The 12,104-nt window shown below is 44.5% G+C and overlaps 1 protein-coding gene across 1 annotated transcript in view; it reads left to right on the top strand.

The window, feature by feature from the left end:
• Window positions 1–1,329: 1,329 nt before the first annotated feature.
• LOC126298972 (glutamate [NMDA] receptor subunit 1) overlaps window positions 1,330–12,104 on the top strand; it is a 516,838-nt gene continuing 506,063 nt past the window's right edge. The window contains exon 1 of the mRNA XM_049990592.1: window positions 1,330–1,397. The gene's annotated coding sequence lies outside the window, so the exon portion shown is untranslated. The remainder of the gene's footprint in view (window positions 1,398–12,104) is intronic.

The raw sequence follows: 12,104 nt of genomic DNA on the forward strand, positions 1-12,104 counted from the left end.
ATGTGTCTCTCTCCGACTGTCTCCATTTCCGCCGGCCGGAGTGGCCGTGCGGTTCTAGGCGCTACCGTCTGGAACCGAGCGACCGCTACGGTCGCAGGATCGAATCGTGCCTCGGGCATGGATGTGTGTGATGTCCTTAGGGTAGTTAGGTTTAATTAGTTCTAAGTTCTAGGCGACTGATGACCTCAGAAGTTGAGTCGCATAGTGCTCAGAGCCACTTGAACCATTTGTCTCAATTTCCTCCCAGAGTATATCCCACTGCCGCTGTCTGCTCTCTCACTTACACTGTGTCCTTTTTTGTTTCTTTCCCATTTCCACTGACTCCAGCATATGTCGGCAGCTCAGATATTCTGGTGGGGGGAGTGGTTGTGTTACCGAATTACCATGCAAAGTTCCTTCGGACATGCATGCATGCGTAGAACTCTAGTGCGAACCATTCTTGAGTACTGATGGAGAGTTTAGGATTACCAACATGTTGAATTAAAGGGAGAAAGCGAAGCAATTCGGAGTTGTCTTATTAGATTTGTTACCAACAGGTTCGACGAAAGCGCGAGTGTTACAAGATTACGGAGACACTTCGTGAACACGAATGGGATATCCTGGAGAGAAGGCGACATTCTTTTCGCTAAAGGCTGCCGGAGTGGCCGAGCTCTTCTAGGCGCTACAGTCTGGAACCGAGCGACCGCTACGGTCGCATGTTCGAATCCTGCCTCGAGCATGGATGTGTGTGATGTCCTTAGGTTAGTTAGGTTTAAGTAGTTCAAAGTTCTAGGGGACTGATGACCTCAGAAGTTAAGTCCCATAGTGCTCAGAGCCATTTGAACCATTTTCAATACTAAGAAAATTTGGAGAAGCGGTATTTGCGACTGATGCAGAATGGTTCTATTGTCCCCAATGTATATTTTGCTCAAGGTCTACAAAGATAAGTGTTATTAGGGCATATACACAGTCGCCTTTTCCTCGCTGTACTTGCGACTGGTAGAGAAAAGAAAATGAATAGTAGTGGTACGAGGTACCTTCTGCCATAAACCGTACGGTGGCTTGCGGAGTGTGTACGTAGATGTAGATGTAGGTGCCTACTTAATTCTCTTCCGTAATATAAGGATGGAGCGCGACGCTTCTGATTCTACCGGAGCGGAATGTCCTTCTTTGGGCTGCAGTTGTGAGAGAAGCTGTTGGACGGGCTATGTGTTTCGTACCGAAATGTTGCCGAGAGCGTTATCCAGCTTGCGACATATTTGTCATGCGATGACAGCAGAGGCGGCAGAAGCTGGAGAGGCTTGCGCGCGCACAGCGACGATCGAAGCAGCGGCGGCGGCTGCGGCTCGGATGCTGAGCGTGTCTCGCGAAGCCGCCACTGTGCAGCCCGCAGCGCCGCGCGCCACCGAGCCTCGCCGGTAAGTCCAATTACACGCGCCGCACCTGCGCTCAAACTTCGTACGCTCTTTCTTTCGCTGCGCCGCATGCGTTTTTTTCACTCGTTTTACAAACGCAGTTAAGGCGCGACTGTCGCAAAATCTTTCGAAGCGTGCTTCCTTTCTCATACTGTTTGTTCGAGGGTGTGTCAATTAATAAGTAGCAAACGCCAGAATGCCGGACACCATTTTAAATTTCGCGCCTTACGTATCTAGGAGGTTTCAGCACGTGTCGCGTGGAAGTAGCCGATACACAGCATTCCGCGGCCAATGCTTAATGATGTGCAGTCATACCAGAATGGCATGTGTGATATAAGTAAGTTCTCGACTAGATTAACGCGATTTTTGTGAGCCGAGGGACGCTTCGCGAAATACGCCCTCTTACACGTTTATAACTTTATTTCGTGCAAAATTGTGTTCTATGGGATACAGGAATTCTGCAAAGGACAAAAATTAGTCCCAAACGAGAATCGTCCTATGTAGATCGAATGTGGAGTTGGGTAGAAAGGAAACGGATAACTGGCGTCAGCCGCAACGGGGCATTTCGAGGAATGAGCGGTACGAGTGAAAATAGGTACCTGAACAGGATTCGAACCCGAGACCTCCTGCTTACTAGGAAGGTGCGTTAACCACTGTGCCATCCGGGACATAGTATTATTGCCACTGGGCGGACTATCTCGGCACATTCCCGCCGATCCCGTCCATTTCCTCCATGCTCACTACTCTAAGATTCTTGCAGGAATTCGGATCTATTTGTGTATCCGCAATGAAAATGGTGGATCCGTTGCCCATCGAGGCGAATCAATTATATGAAAACGTTGTGTCTGTTCTTTTGTACATGTCCGAAAGAACAGACACCACGCATTCGTATAAAAGAAACTTCCTGCCTGCGCTGGTTATCCACTGATCTCATAGTTTTCCTTATAGGGGTATTTCCCTATTCGTAGCACACATCGGTTTTGTGAGGTGTCACAAATTACGGAACCAAACACACTTGGTGTATCCCGAGTGCGTTATACGCGAAAAAAAAATCGATTTCAGGCTGGTGCACGAGGCTTTGATGTCTCTATCCTAGTTTGCGAGTTATTTATTGACTTACCCTCATAGCTGCGGCCGAGTTTTCGTGTTCCAGACACCCTTTTAATTTATTACGTAATCGCCGATTGCAGATTAATCCGTGTAAATGTGATTACTTGGTGGGCTAATCTAATATGCTGCTTAACAGACCGTAGAAATGCACCATTCGGCACTAATTTCACCGATTAATATTTTAGTTTTGCGGACGATTATGTTATTCAAAATATGCTGCACTCTCAACGTGTGTATTGCGTAGTGATCAATGCACGGCGGAGGGTGCTTCGCGCGACTGTTGTTTCTTTCTATTCCTCAGCCGCTTGCTGAATGAGGCGTGACCAAAATGAGTGTGTTCGCTTTAGTGTGTGTGGGACTTCCTCTTGTTCTTATACAGATCTGTTCTGTCACAGAATTCTTGGGAAGGTTTTGTTATAAGCTTTTCGGGCGAAAAGCCTCGTCGCTCCTCGGGCATTCTCAGATTATACCGCACGGGGTGTGGGTGGTAATCTCTCCATTATTAGTCGGAACGTTTACAGTTATAGTTAGATCTCCAGTCTCGTTTCTATTGCTTAGCTGCGGGGAACTACGATGTAAATGCCGGTGAGGAGTTGATCGACACTTACCATGTAGTAGAACCTCGTGAATGCCTTCCTCTTCTCTGTGCTTATTGGCTCATTTTATCTACATATGGCATGAACAGCATCCGAAAAGACAGCGGGACATTTTCATAGGTAAATATGTAGCATTATAGTATTCGGGTCTCTCAACAGTTGTATCTTTATTGAAGAATCTGAAGGCTCGAACCATTTTGACACATCATTTATACGAACTGAGGACGTTAGTTGTTCTATAATGCTTTCTTTTATTAGTGCTGATAATGTTTGTATTTAACATCACGTATCCAACACAACATACGCAGTGTGATATTGCAGTGCCTGTGCACTGTTCCGAAGGAACAGGCACTGGAGCGACTACAGCCGTTGTGAAATACATGAAATGTATTTGTAGTTGCGAATATGAACAAGCGTCAGCTGTTTAATGGAATGGCAGCAATTAAAATTTGTGCCGGACCGGGACCGTAACACAGGCACTGCAATATCCTATTTATCTGCCGATACTAGGCAGCGATTTCAATTAAAATGTCTCCCCTGTACGGGAAATACATAATGTGTATACCAGCACATTTTGTGACGCAGGAACGACGACATATGGAAGTTTGGGTGTGGCCATGAATCGCGCACGGGTAGCCAAAGTAGTTTAGGATACCGCTGGCGTAAAGCGGGGAATATGGGTTCGAACGCTTGTCCGGCACCAATTTTCATTGACATCATTCCCTTATACAACAGCTGATGGTTCTAAGAATACTGTGAGTATATTTCATATACTCTTTGCGAAAATTTAGGGAACCGGTATTTCATTTAACTGCAGAACGATTCCACTGCCGCCAATGCACCGTACATCTTGCGTATGAGGCTCGAAGATAAGGTAAGAGAAATTAGGGCTCTTACAGGGGCATATAGACTGTCGTTTTTCCTTCGCTCTATTTGCGTGTACAAGTGGAACGTCATCTAGCAAACGTCTGCAGATTGTTACGTATCCAACTTATCCATTCTTTCAATTCATTTATCTGTATAGAGAATAAAAGTGTTCCTCTCAAACTTCCCTCAGGCATTCCTGACGATACCCTCGTCTCTCAAGAACACTCGCCGTCGAGGACAACGCCCTGGGTTCTGTTACTACGAGGGCTACTCGGAAAGAAAGGAACGATAAGTCGCGAAATCGCAATCACAGTGAAAATCAAAACTGTTTTATTTGCAACAATTAGCTACAACTTCCAGCTACTTATCTCCATAGTCACCGATCCGACTTGGACATATGTCGTAACGTTGTACTAACTTCCCAATAGCCTCGTTATAAAAGGGAGCCGCCAGTGCTTTCTGCCAGTTCTCTACGTTGGCCTACAGCTCGTTGTCTGTGCCAAAATGTTGTCTTCATAGCCAGCGGTTCATGTGAGCAGAGATGAAACTCATAGGGAGACAATTACGGGCTGTAATGCGGGTAATCAAACATTTCCAACTGAAAACGATGCAGGAGCATCTTCATTGCCCCTGCAGAATACGGCTGAAAATTGTCTTGAAGAAGAAAACGCAGGACAGTTATGTAATGTTAGGTGCATAGCTTCAGGCGAAATTTCTCACCTGGCCCTCGTACTTGGAAGGAGACACTTTCTAGTTATCTTTATGTGCTCCCTGTGTGCTCAGAACTAAAAAAAGTGACATAACGCGATCGACGGGTATACTAGAGACGGTGCTCAACACACCTGTGCAAAACTTCATCGGCTTTTCACTGTGATTTCCATTTCACGACCGATCGTTCCTTACTTTCCGAATGACCCTCGTATGTACCAACGTATACAGATCAAAGAATTTTCCTACATGGAACAGAAAGCTGTAATCACTCATACCTGTTAAATGTTTAAGATTAACTTTGGGAATCGGTACTAAGCGAAGCGAACATGCAGGGTGGTCCACTGATCGTAACCGGGCCAAATATCTCACGAAATAAGCGTCAAACGAAAAAACTACAAAGAACGAAACTTGTCTAGCTTGAAGGGGGAAACCAGATGGCGCTATGGTTGGCCCGCTAGATGGCGCTGACATAGGTCAAACGGATATCAACTGCGGCTTTTTAAATAGGGACCCACATTTTTATTACATATTCGTGCAGTACGTAAAGAAATATGAATGTTTTAGTTGGCCACATTTTTCGCTTTGTGATAGATGGCGCTGTAATAGTCATAAGCATATGACTCACAATTGTAGACGAACAATTGGTAACAAGTAGGATTTTTAAATTAAAATACAGAACGTAGGTACGTTTGAACATTTTACTTCGGTTGTTCCAATGTGATACATGTACCTTTGTGAACTTATCATATCTGAGAGCGCATGCTGTTACAGCGTGATTACCTGTAAATACCACATTAATGCAATAAATGCTCAAAATGATGTCCGTCAACCTCAATGCATGTGGCAATACGTGTAACAACATTCCTCTCAACAGCGAGTAGTTCGCCTTCCGTAATGTTCGCACATGCATTGACAATGCTCTGACGCATGTTGTCAGGCGTTGTCGGTGGATCACGATAGCAAATATCCTTCACCTTTCCCCACATAAAGAAATCCGGGGACGTCAGTTCCGGTGAACATGCGAGCCACGGTATGGTGCTTCGACGACCAATCCACCTGCCATGAAATATGCTATTCAATACCGCTTCAACCGCACGCGAGCTATGTGCCGGATATCCATCATGTTGGAAGTACATCGGCATCCTGTCATGCAGTGAAACATCTTGTACTAACAGCGATAGGACATTACGTAGGAAATCAGCATACATTGCACCATTTAGATTGCCATCGATAAAATGGGGCCCAATTATCCTTCCTCCCATAATGCCGCACCATACATTAACTCGTCAACGTCGCTGATGTTCTACTTGTCGCAGTCACCGTGGATTTTCCGTTGCCCAATAATGCATATTATGCCGGTTTACGTTACCGCTGTTGGTAAATGACGCTTCGTCGCCAAATAGAACGCGTGCAACAAATCTGTCATCGTCCCGTAATTTCTCTTGTGCCCAGTGGCATAACTGTACACGACGTTGAAAGTCATCGCCATGCAATTCCTGGTGCATAGAAATATGGTACGGTTGCAATCGATGTTGATGTAGCATTCTCAACACCGACGTTTTTGAGATTGCCGATTGTCGCGCAATTTGTCTGCTACTGATGTGCGGATTAGCCGCGACAGCAGCTACAACACCTACTTGGGCATCATCATTTGTTACACGTCGTGGTTGATGTTTCACATGTGGCTGAACGCTTCCTGTTTCCTTAAATAATTTAAATATCCGGCGAACGGTCCGGACACTTGGATGATGTCGTCCAGGATACCGAGCAGCATACATAGCACACGCTCGTTGGGCATTTTGATCACAATAGCCATACATCAACACGATATCGACCGTTTCCGTAATTGGTAAACGGTCCATTTTAACATGGGTAATGTCTCACGAAGCAAATACCGTCCGCACTGGCTAAATGTTACGTGATATCACGTACTTACACGTTTTTTACTATAACAGCGCCATCTATCACAGAGCGATAAACGTGGTCCAACTAAAACATTCATATTTCTTTACGTACTACACGAATATGTAATAAAAATGGGGGTTCCTATTAAAAAAAAAACAGTTGATATCCGTTTGACCTATGGCAGCGCCATCTAGCGGATCAACCATAGCGCCATCTGGTTTCCCCCTTCAAGCTAGACGAGTTTCGTTCTTTGTAGTTTTTTCGTTTGACGCTTATTTCGTGAGATATTTGGCCCGGTCACTATCAATGGACCAACCTATATAGAATCAGTTGTAAGGTGGAAAAATCAACGGCTTCGAATTATCCGAAGGATTCGGCTAAAATATTGTGGGGCTTCATAGGGAGGGTATACAAGATCTTTCTCTGCCTTGCACCTAAGTATTTATGGTCCTCAAGTCCTTAGATTAAAGGTGGTTATGGTAAGAAATCACTGGTGTGCTGGTATATTTGTTTTATTTAGCCTGACAGTGTCTGGGAAACTTACATGTCAGTATTTGAAAGAATGACAATTTTCTGTTTGTGAAGCAATGTTTCGTAAGTTTAAGAAACCAGCAGTCTTCACAGATATCACCCGTCGTATACCGCTTCAGAATCTGAGCCTGAGGGGTAAAAGAACGGTAAGGGCGTCCACGCGGCTACACAAACCGTCATTTTTCTCGCAGTCATTTCGCGAGTGGGCTGCGAAAGGGAGTTACAAGTAACAGTACGTAGCACTCTCCCCCAAGAACTTCATTGTGTGACATGCGGCGTACTTACGTACAGGCCGGGGAGGGGGGGGGGGGGGGGGGGGGAAGGTCAAACGGCAACAAATTTATCGAAACGCTAAAACGCAACTCATTACCATGCCTAATACGGTGTAGGAAAACTGTTGACGATCAAAACAGCTTGCAGTAGTCTCGGGATGGATAAACAGTCGTCTTGGGATGATTTTAAAGGAATTTTTGTACTATTCTTCCTGTAAAATAGTGGCGAGTTCGGTTAACGATATTGGCGATGGACAGTGATTACGCCCACGTCTCTCGAAATTAAACAACAAAGGTTCAATAATACTGAGATCTTGTTGGGTTGGGGTTGTTTGGGGGAGAAGACCAAACAGCGAGGTCATCGGTCTCATCGGATTAAGGAAGGACGGGGAAGGAAGTCGTGCCCTTTCAAAGGAACTATCCCGGCATGTGCCTAGAGCGATTTAGGGAAATCACGGAAAACCTAAATCAGGATGGCCGGACACAGGATTGAGCCGCCGTCCTCCCGAATGCGAGTCCAATGTGCTAGCTGAGATCTGGAAAACGCGGCAATTCAACCTTTTGCTCACAAAACCAGTCCCCGACGATACGAGCAGTGTGTACAGGTCACTCTAGTCTTGTAACACAGCATCTTCATTGGGGATAAATATTGTACCTTGGGGTGGAACTGAGCAGCGAAAATCGTCATGTAATCCTTGTCACTAATGCGAACTTGCTGCGTACCCAGTGGGCCCGCGAATATCACGATATAGCTGCCCAGTCATCACCTAGTGTCCGCCATGTTTCACTCTGTGGCTGCAAGCAGTGTACATCACATTCTTGGAACGGCGTGCACCGGACCTAAACTCAACCAGAAGTAGGAAACAGTGTGAAACATCTGACCAAATGACGTTCTTCCGTTGCTCCATAGTTTAAGGCTTAAGACTTCGCCACCACGTTTTCCTGTTACGGAAATTTGTACCACTGATGTGTGGTTTTGGAATTCCAGCTAGCCCTGCAGTTCTCTTCTAATGCAATTACCTTGGTGTTGTTTTGGCGCTCACAGGGTTCTCGAGTGTGAGAAACAGTTCTGCATTGTCGTTGAACACACTTTCGCCCGCGTTGTGACTTACTGCTTGATATTATCCTAAGGACAAACACACACACACACACACACCCATGCCAGGGGAAGACTCGAACTTCCGCCGGGACCAGCCGCACAGTCCATGACTGAAGTGCCTGAGACCGCTCGGTTAATCCCGCGCGACAACCTGTCCATGTTCGAATTCACTTACAAGGGGACTGCGCCTACTTGTCATCACTGATTTGAACCAAATTTATAGTATATGCACGGTTTGCCAGAAATGAAAGAGACAGAAATTGGTGCTGTGTATGGTAATGCGTTTAGAACAGATAGCATGTTTGGGGCGGGGCGGGAGTTCAAAAATGTTCAAATGTGTGTGAATTTCTAAGGGGCCAAAGTGCTGAGGTCATCGCTTAAACTAACTAACATCGGTTAAACTAACTTACACTAACAAGGGGAGGCTGCGGCGTCTGGAACGCGCATTTACTGCAAACTTCGTAGACTCGTAGTACTCCATTGGGACAACAAAATGTGTAAGCAATAGCGCGTACTTCTCAAGCATTATTGAGAAAATCGCAAGATAATTTCGATCCTCAAATATCTCAGATATATACATCTGTGCGTTATCATTTACCAGGAAGCGCCGGCAGGCGAGTGGTTAGCGTTCAAGCCCCGTAATCGCTGGCTCACTGGATCGAGTCCCGTTCGTCTTCTATTTTTATTTCTAACACAGTAATTTTCTTTATTATTTATAATACAGTTGATGTAATAGGAAAATACGTGTAATCGGATGAACTTTTATTAAATTTACAATGTTATTTGGCAGTCTACAAATTTTTATTATTCATAACTACCGACTAGTAAACGGCCAAACGCATAAAGTGATACTGAAAATGTATGCTTGTCCGTGATTTGAGAAATCCCTTATACCTGGCAGGAGCCCGAAACGACTTGTTACCTCAGAAGTTTTGACCGGCACAGACGGCTTTCGAAAGATGGACAATTAATCGTCGCTTTCGACATTGCGATTACAAGTTGCGGGATGGTATTTTTCGTAATAACATGAAAAACAAAGTTACACGGCACCAGCTGCATTGAATAAATGCTATGTTTCCACACACGCAAGGTCTTTCGAGGTTTTCCGTGGAAAAACAAACCTCGTAAACAGTTTCAAAAACCTCTCTTTCAGCCAATAATTTGGAACCAAACCATGCATAACGCAGCATTTCCTTAAATATCGGCGCTGATCATTGGTCACGTAGTATCGAGTGTATTTTGATAGCGTCTTAACGAGAAGCAACTTCTCGTTCTCTTTCGATTAAATACATCTTAATAACGCTTGAAAAGTACGCACTAATGGAGTACTACAAGTGTACGAAGTTAGCAGTAAATCCGCGTTCCAAACGTCGTGGCCTCCCCTTGTAAGAACAACACACACACCCCTGGCCAAGGGAGGACTCGAACCTCCGGCGTGCGGTGCCGCGCAGTCAGTGACATGGCGCATCATACCGAGCGACCACTCCTCGCGTCCCGGGTCGGGAGTGACATGAGCCATTTATATTAGTGAAGATTCCGGACAGTGAGTTGTTTAACGGAAAGAATACAGAACTATAATCCGAGGATCGCAGAGTCGAGTCCCTTCACAGAAACTCTTTTTCTTATTTTTAACATTAAACAAAGAATTTGGAAAATTTGAAAATTTGTGGTAAGGTCTTATGGGACGAAACTGCTAAGGTCATCGGTCCCTAAGCCTACACACTACTTAATCTAACTTAAACTAACTTACGCTATGGACAACACACACACCCATGTCCGAGGGACGACTCAAACGTCGGATGGGGGGAGCCGAACGGACCGTTCAAGGCGCCCAAGACCGCGCGCCTTACCCCGCGCGGCCAAAGAATTTCATCAAACTGCTTCAAAGCTCCTCTTATCTCATCGAGAGAGAAAAATAAATTACATTGCGCGAAGACTGCATCAAAATATATTCTGTCGTCATCATAAACTTCCAATATTTGGCAAAATGCTGCGTTGCGCGTGGTTTGTTGCCAAACTGTGGGATGAGAGATAATGTTTTATGAAAGTAAACCACGATTGTTCTTTTCTGTAATAACTTTAAAACAACCGTGTGATTTTAGAAATGCAGCGATTGAATGAATATATGCGAGATAACGAGAAAATTGTTGCTTCCCCTATTTTTACACCGGCAAGTGTAAATTATCAGCTGTAATACACTTCGTATACGAAGTTCTTACAATTTCTTCCTAGAAATATAACTGCAATATCAAATTTCACTTTGACTTCCTTTTCGTGTCTTTTATGGAAATATTAATAAGTGAACTTATTTTGCATTATTTCAGTTTATTTTGCTGTGTACGTAATGTAAAAAATTAAAATAAAAAAAATGTTTCCACATAGGAACTCGACCCCAAGACGTTCGCATTACTGTTGCGTACTCTTTTCGCTGCGTCAACCATTCAGCAATATTGTTGAAATCGGTGATGATGAGAAGGCGCGGTCCTGTTGTTAGCTGTGATATAATGCTGTCACAGCTGCACAGGACACTGTTCTGACCAACGTATGAGGGCATCGACAGCTGCCGTCAGGGGTCAAATGCAACAGCGCAACCTAGCATCTGCATTTATGTTCTCGTGCTGTTTCCATACTTTCGTCCAAGCCATGTAGATGTGTTGTATAAGTTTTTTTCATGTGTTGTCTTATCCTTCCTATCAACAGGAGCGACTTGGACGCCTTGTAGTAAGTTACGGGCACTGTCTTTATAATAACTCTACAAGGAACTCTTTGTGTTCCCTCAGACATAGGTCATTTTTCATTTCCAGCAAGTTCATTTGTTTGAATAGAATAATTAATATACTACGATGGAAATCGCCGTTGCTAAGCCGAGGCTGTCTTGTGCCTTCCTTCAGATCAGAGTGTGAGCGAATAGAGTTCGTCTTTATATCGTAGTTACGAGCAACACGTTCAACGTCTTGAAACTGGAGTGCAATCTTTAATTCACATTTTGTAGAGTAAGGTTGTGAGAGGTAGGCAAGAACCACTGTGGTTCAATATCCACGAAAGGAAGTTGTTACGAAAGCAAAGACAGCTCCATCACAGATTTAAGAGCAGTCAAATCCTTGTTGACACACAAAAATGTTCAAATGTGTGTGAAATCTTATGGGACTTAACTGCTAAGGTCATCAGTTCCTAAGCTTACACACTACTTAACCTAAATTATCCTAAGGACAAACACACACACTGATGGCCGAGAGAGGACTCGAACCTCCTCCGGGACCAGCCGCACAGTCCATGACTGCAGCGCCTAAGACCGCTCGGCTAATCCCGCGCGGCTAACAGAAATGATATCTGGCCTTCCGCAAGGTAGTGTCATAGGCCCTCTGCTGTTCCTGATTTACATAAACGATCTAGGTGATAATCTGAGCAGCCTCCTTAGATTGTTTGCAGATGACGCTGTAATTTTCCGTCTAGTAAAATCATCGGACGATCAATTCCAATTACAAAATGATCTAGAAAGAATTTCTGTATGGTGCGAAAAGTGGAAATTGGCACTAAACAAAGAAAAGTGCGAGGTCATCCACATGTGTACTAAAAGAAATCCGATAAATTTTGGATATACGATAAATCGCACAAATCT

The sequence above is a fragment of the Schistocerca gregaria genome, chromosome X (assembly GCF_023897955.1).
Source record: "Schistocerca gregaria isolate iqSchGreg1 chromosome X, iqSchGreg1.2, whole genome shotgun sequence".
Classification (NCBI taxonomy): Eukaryota; Metazoa; Arthropoda; class Insecta; order Orthoptera; family Acrididae; genus Schistocerca; species Schistocerca gregaria.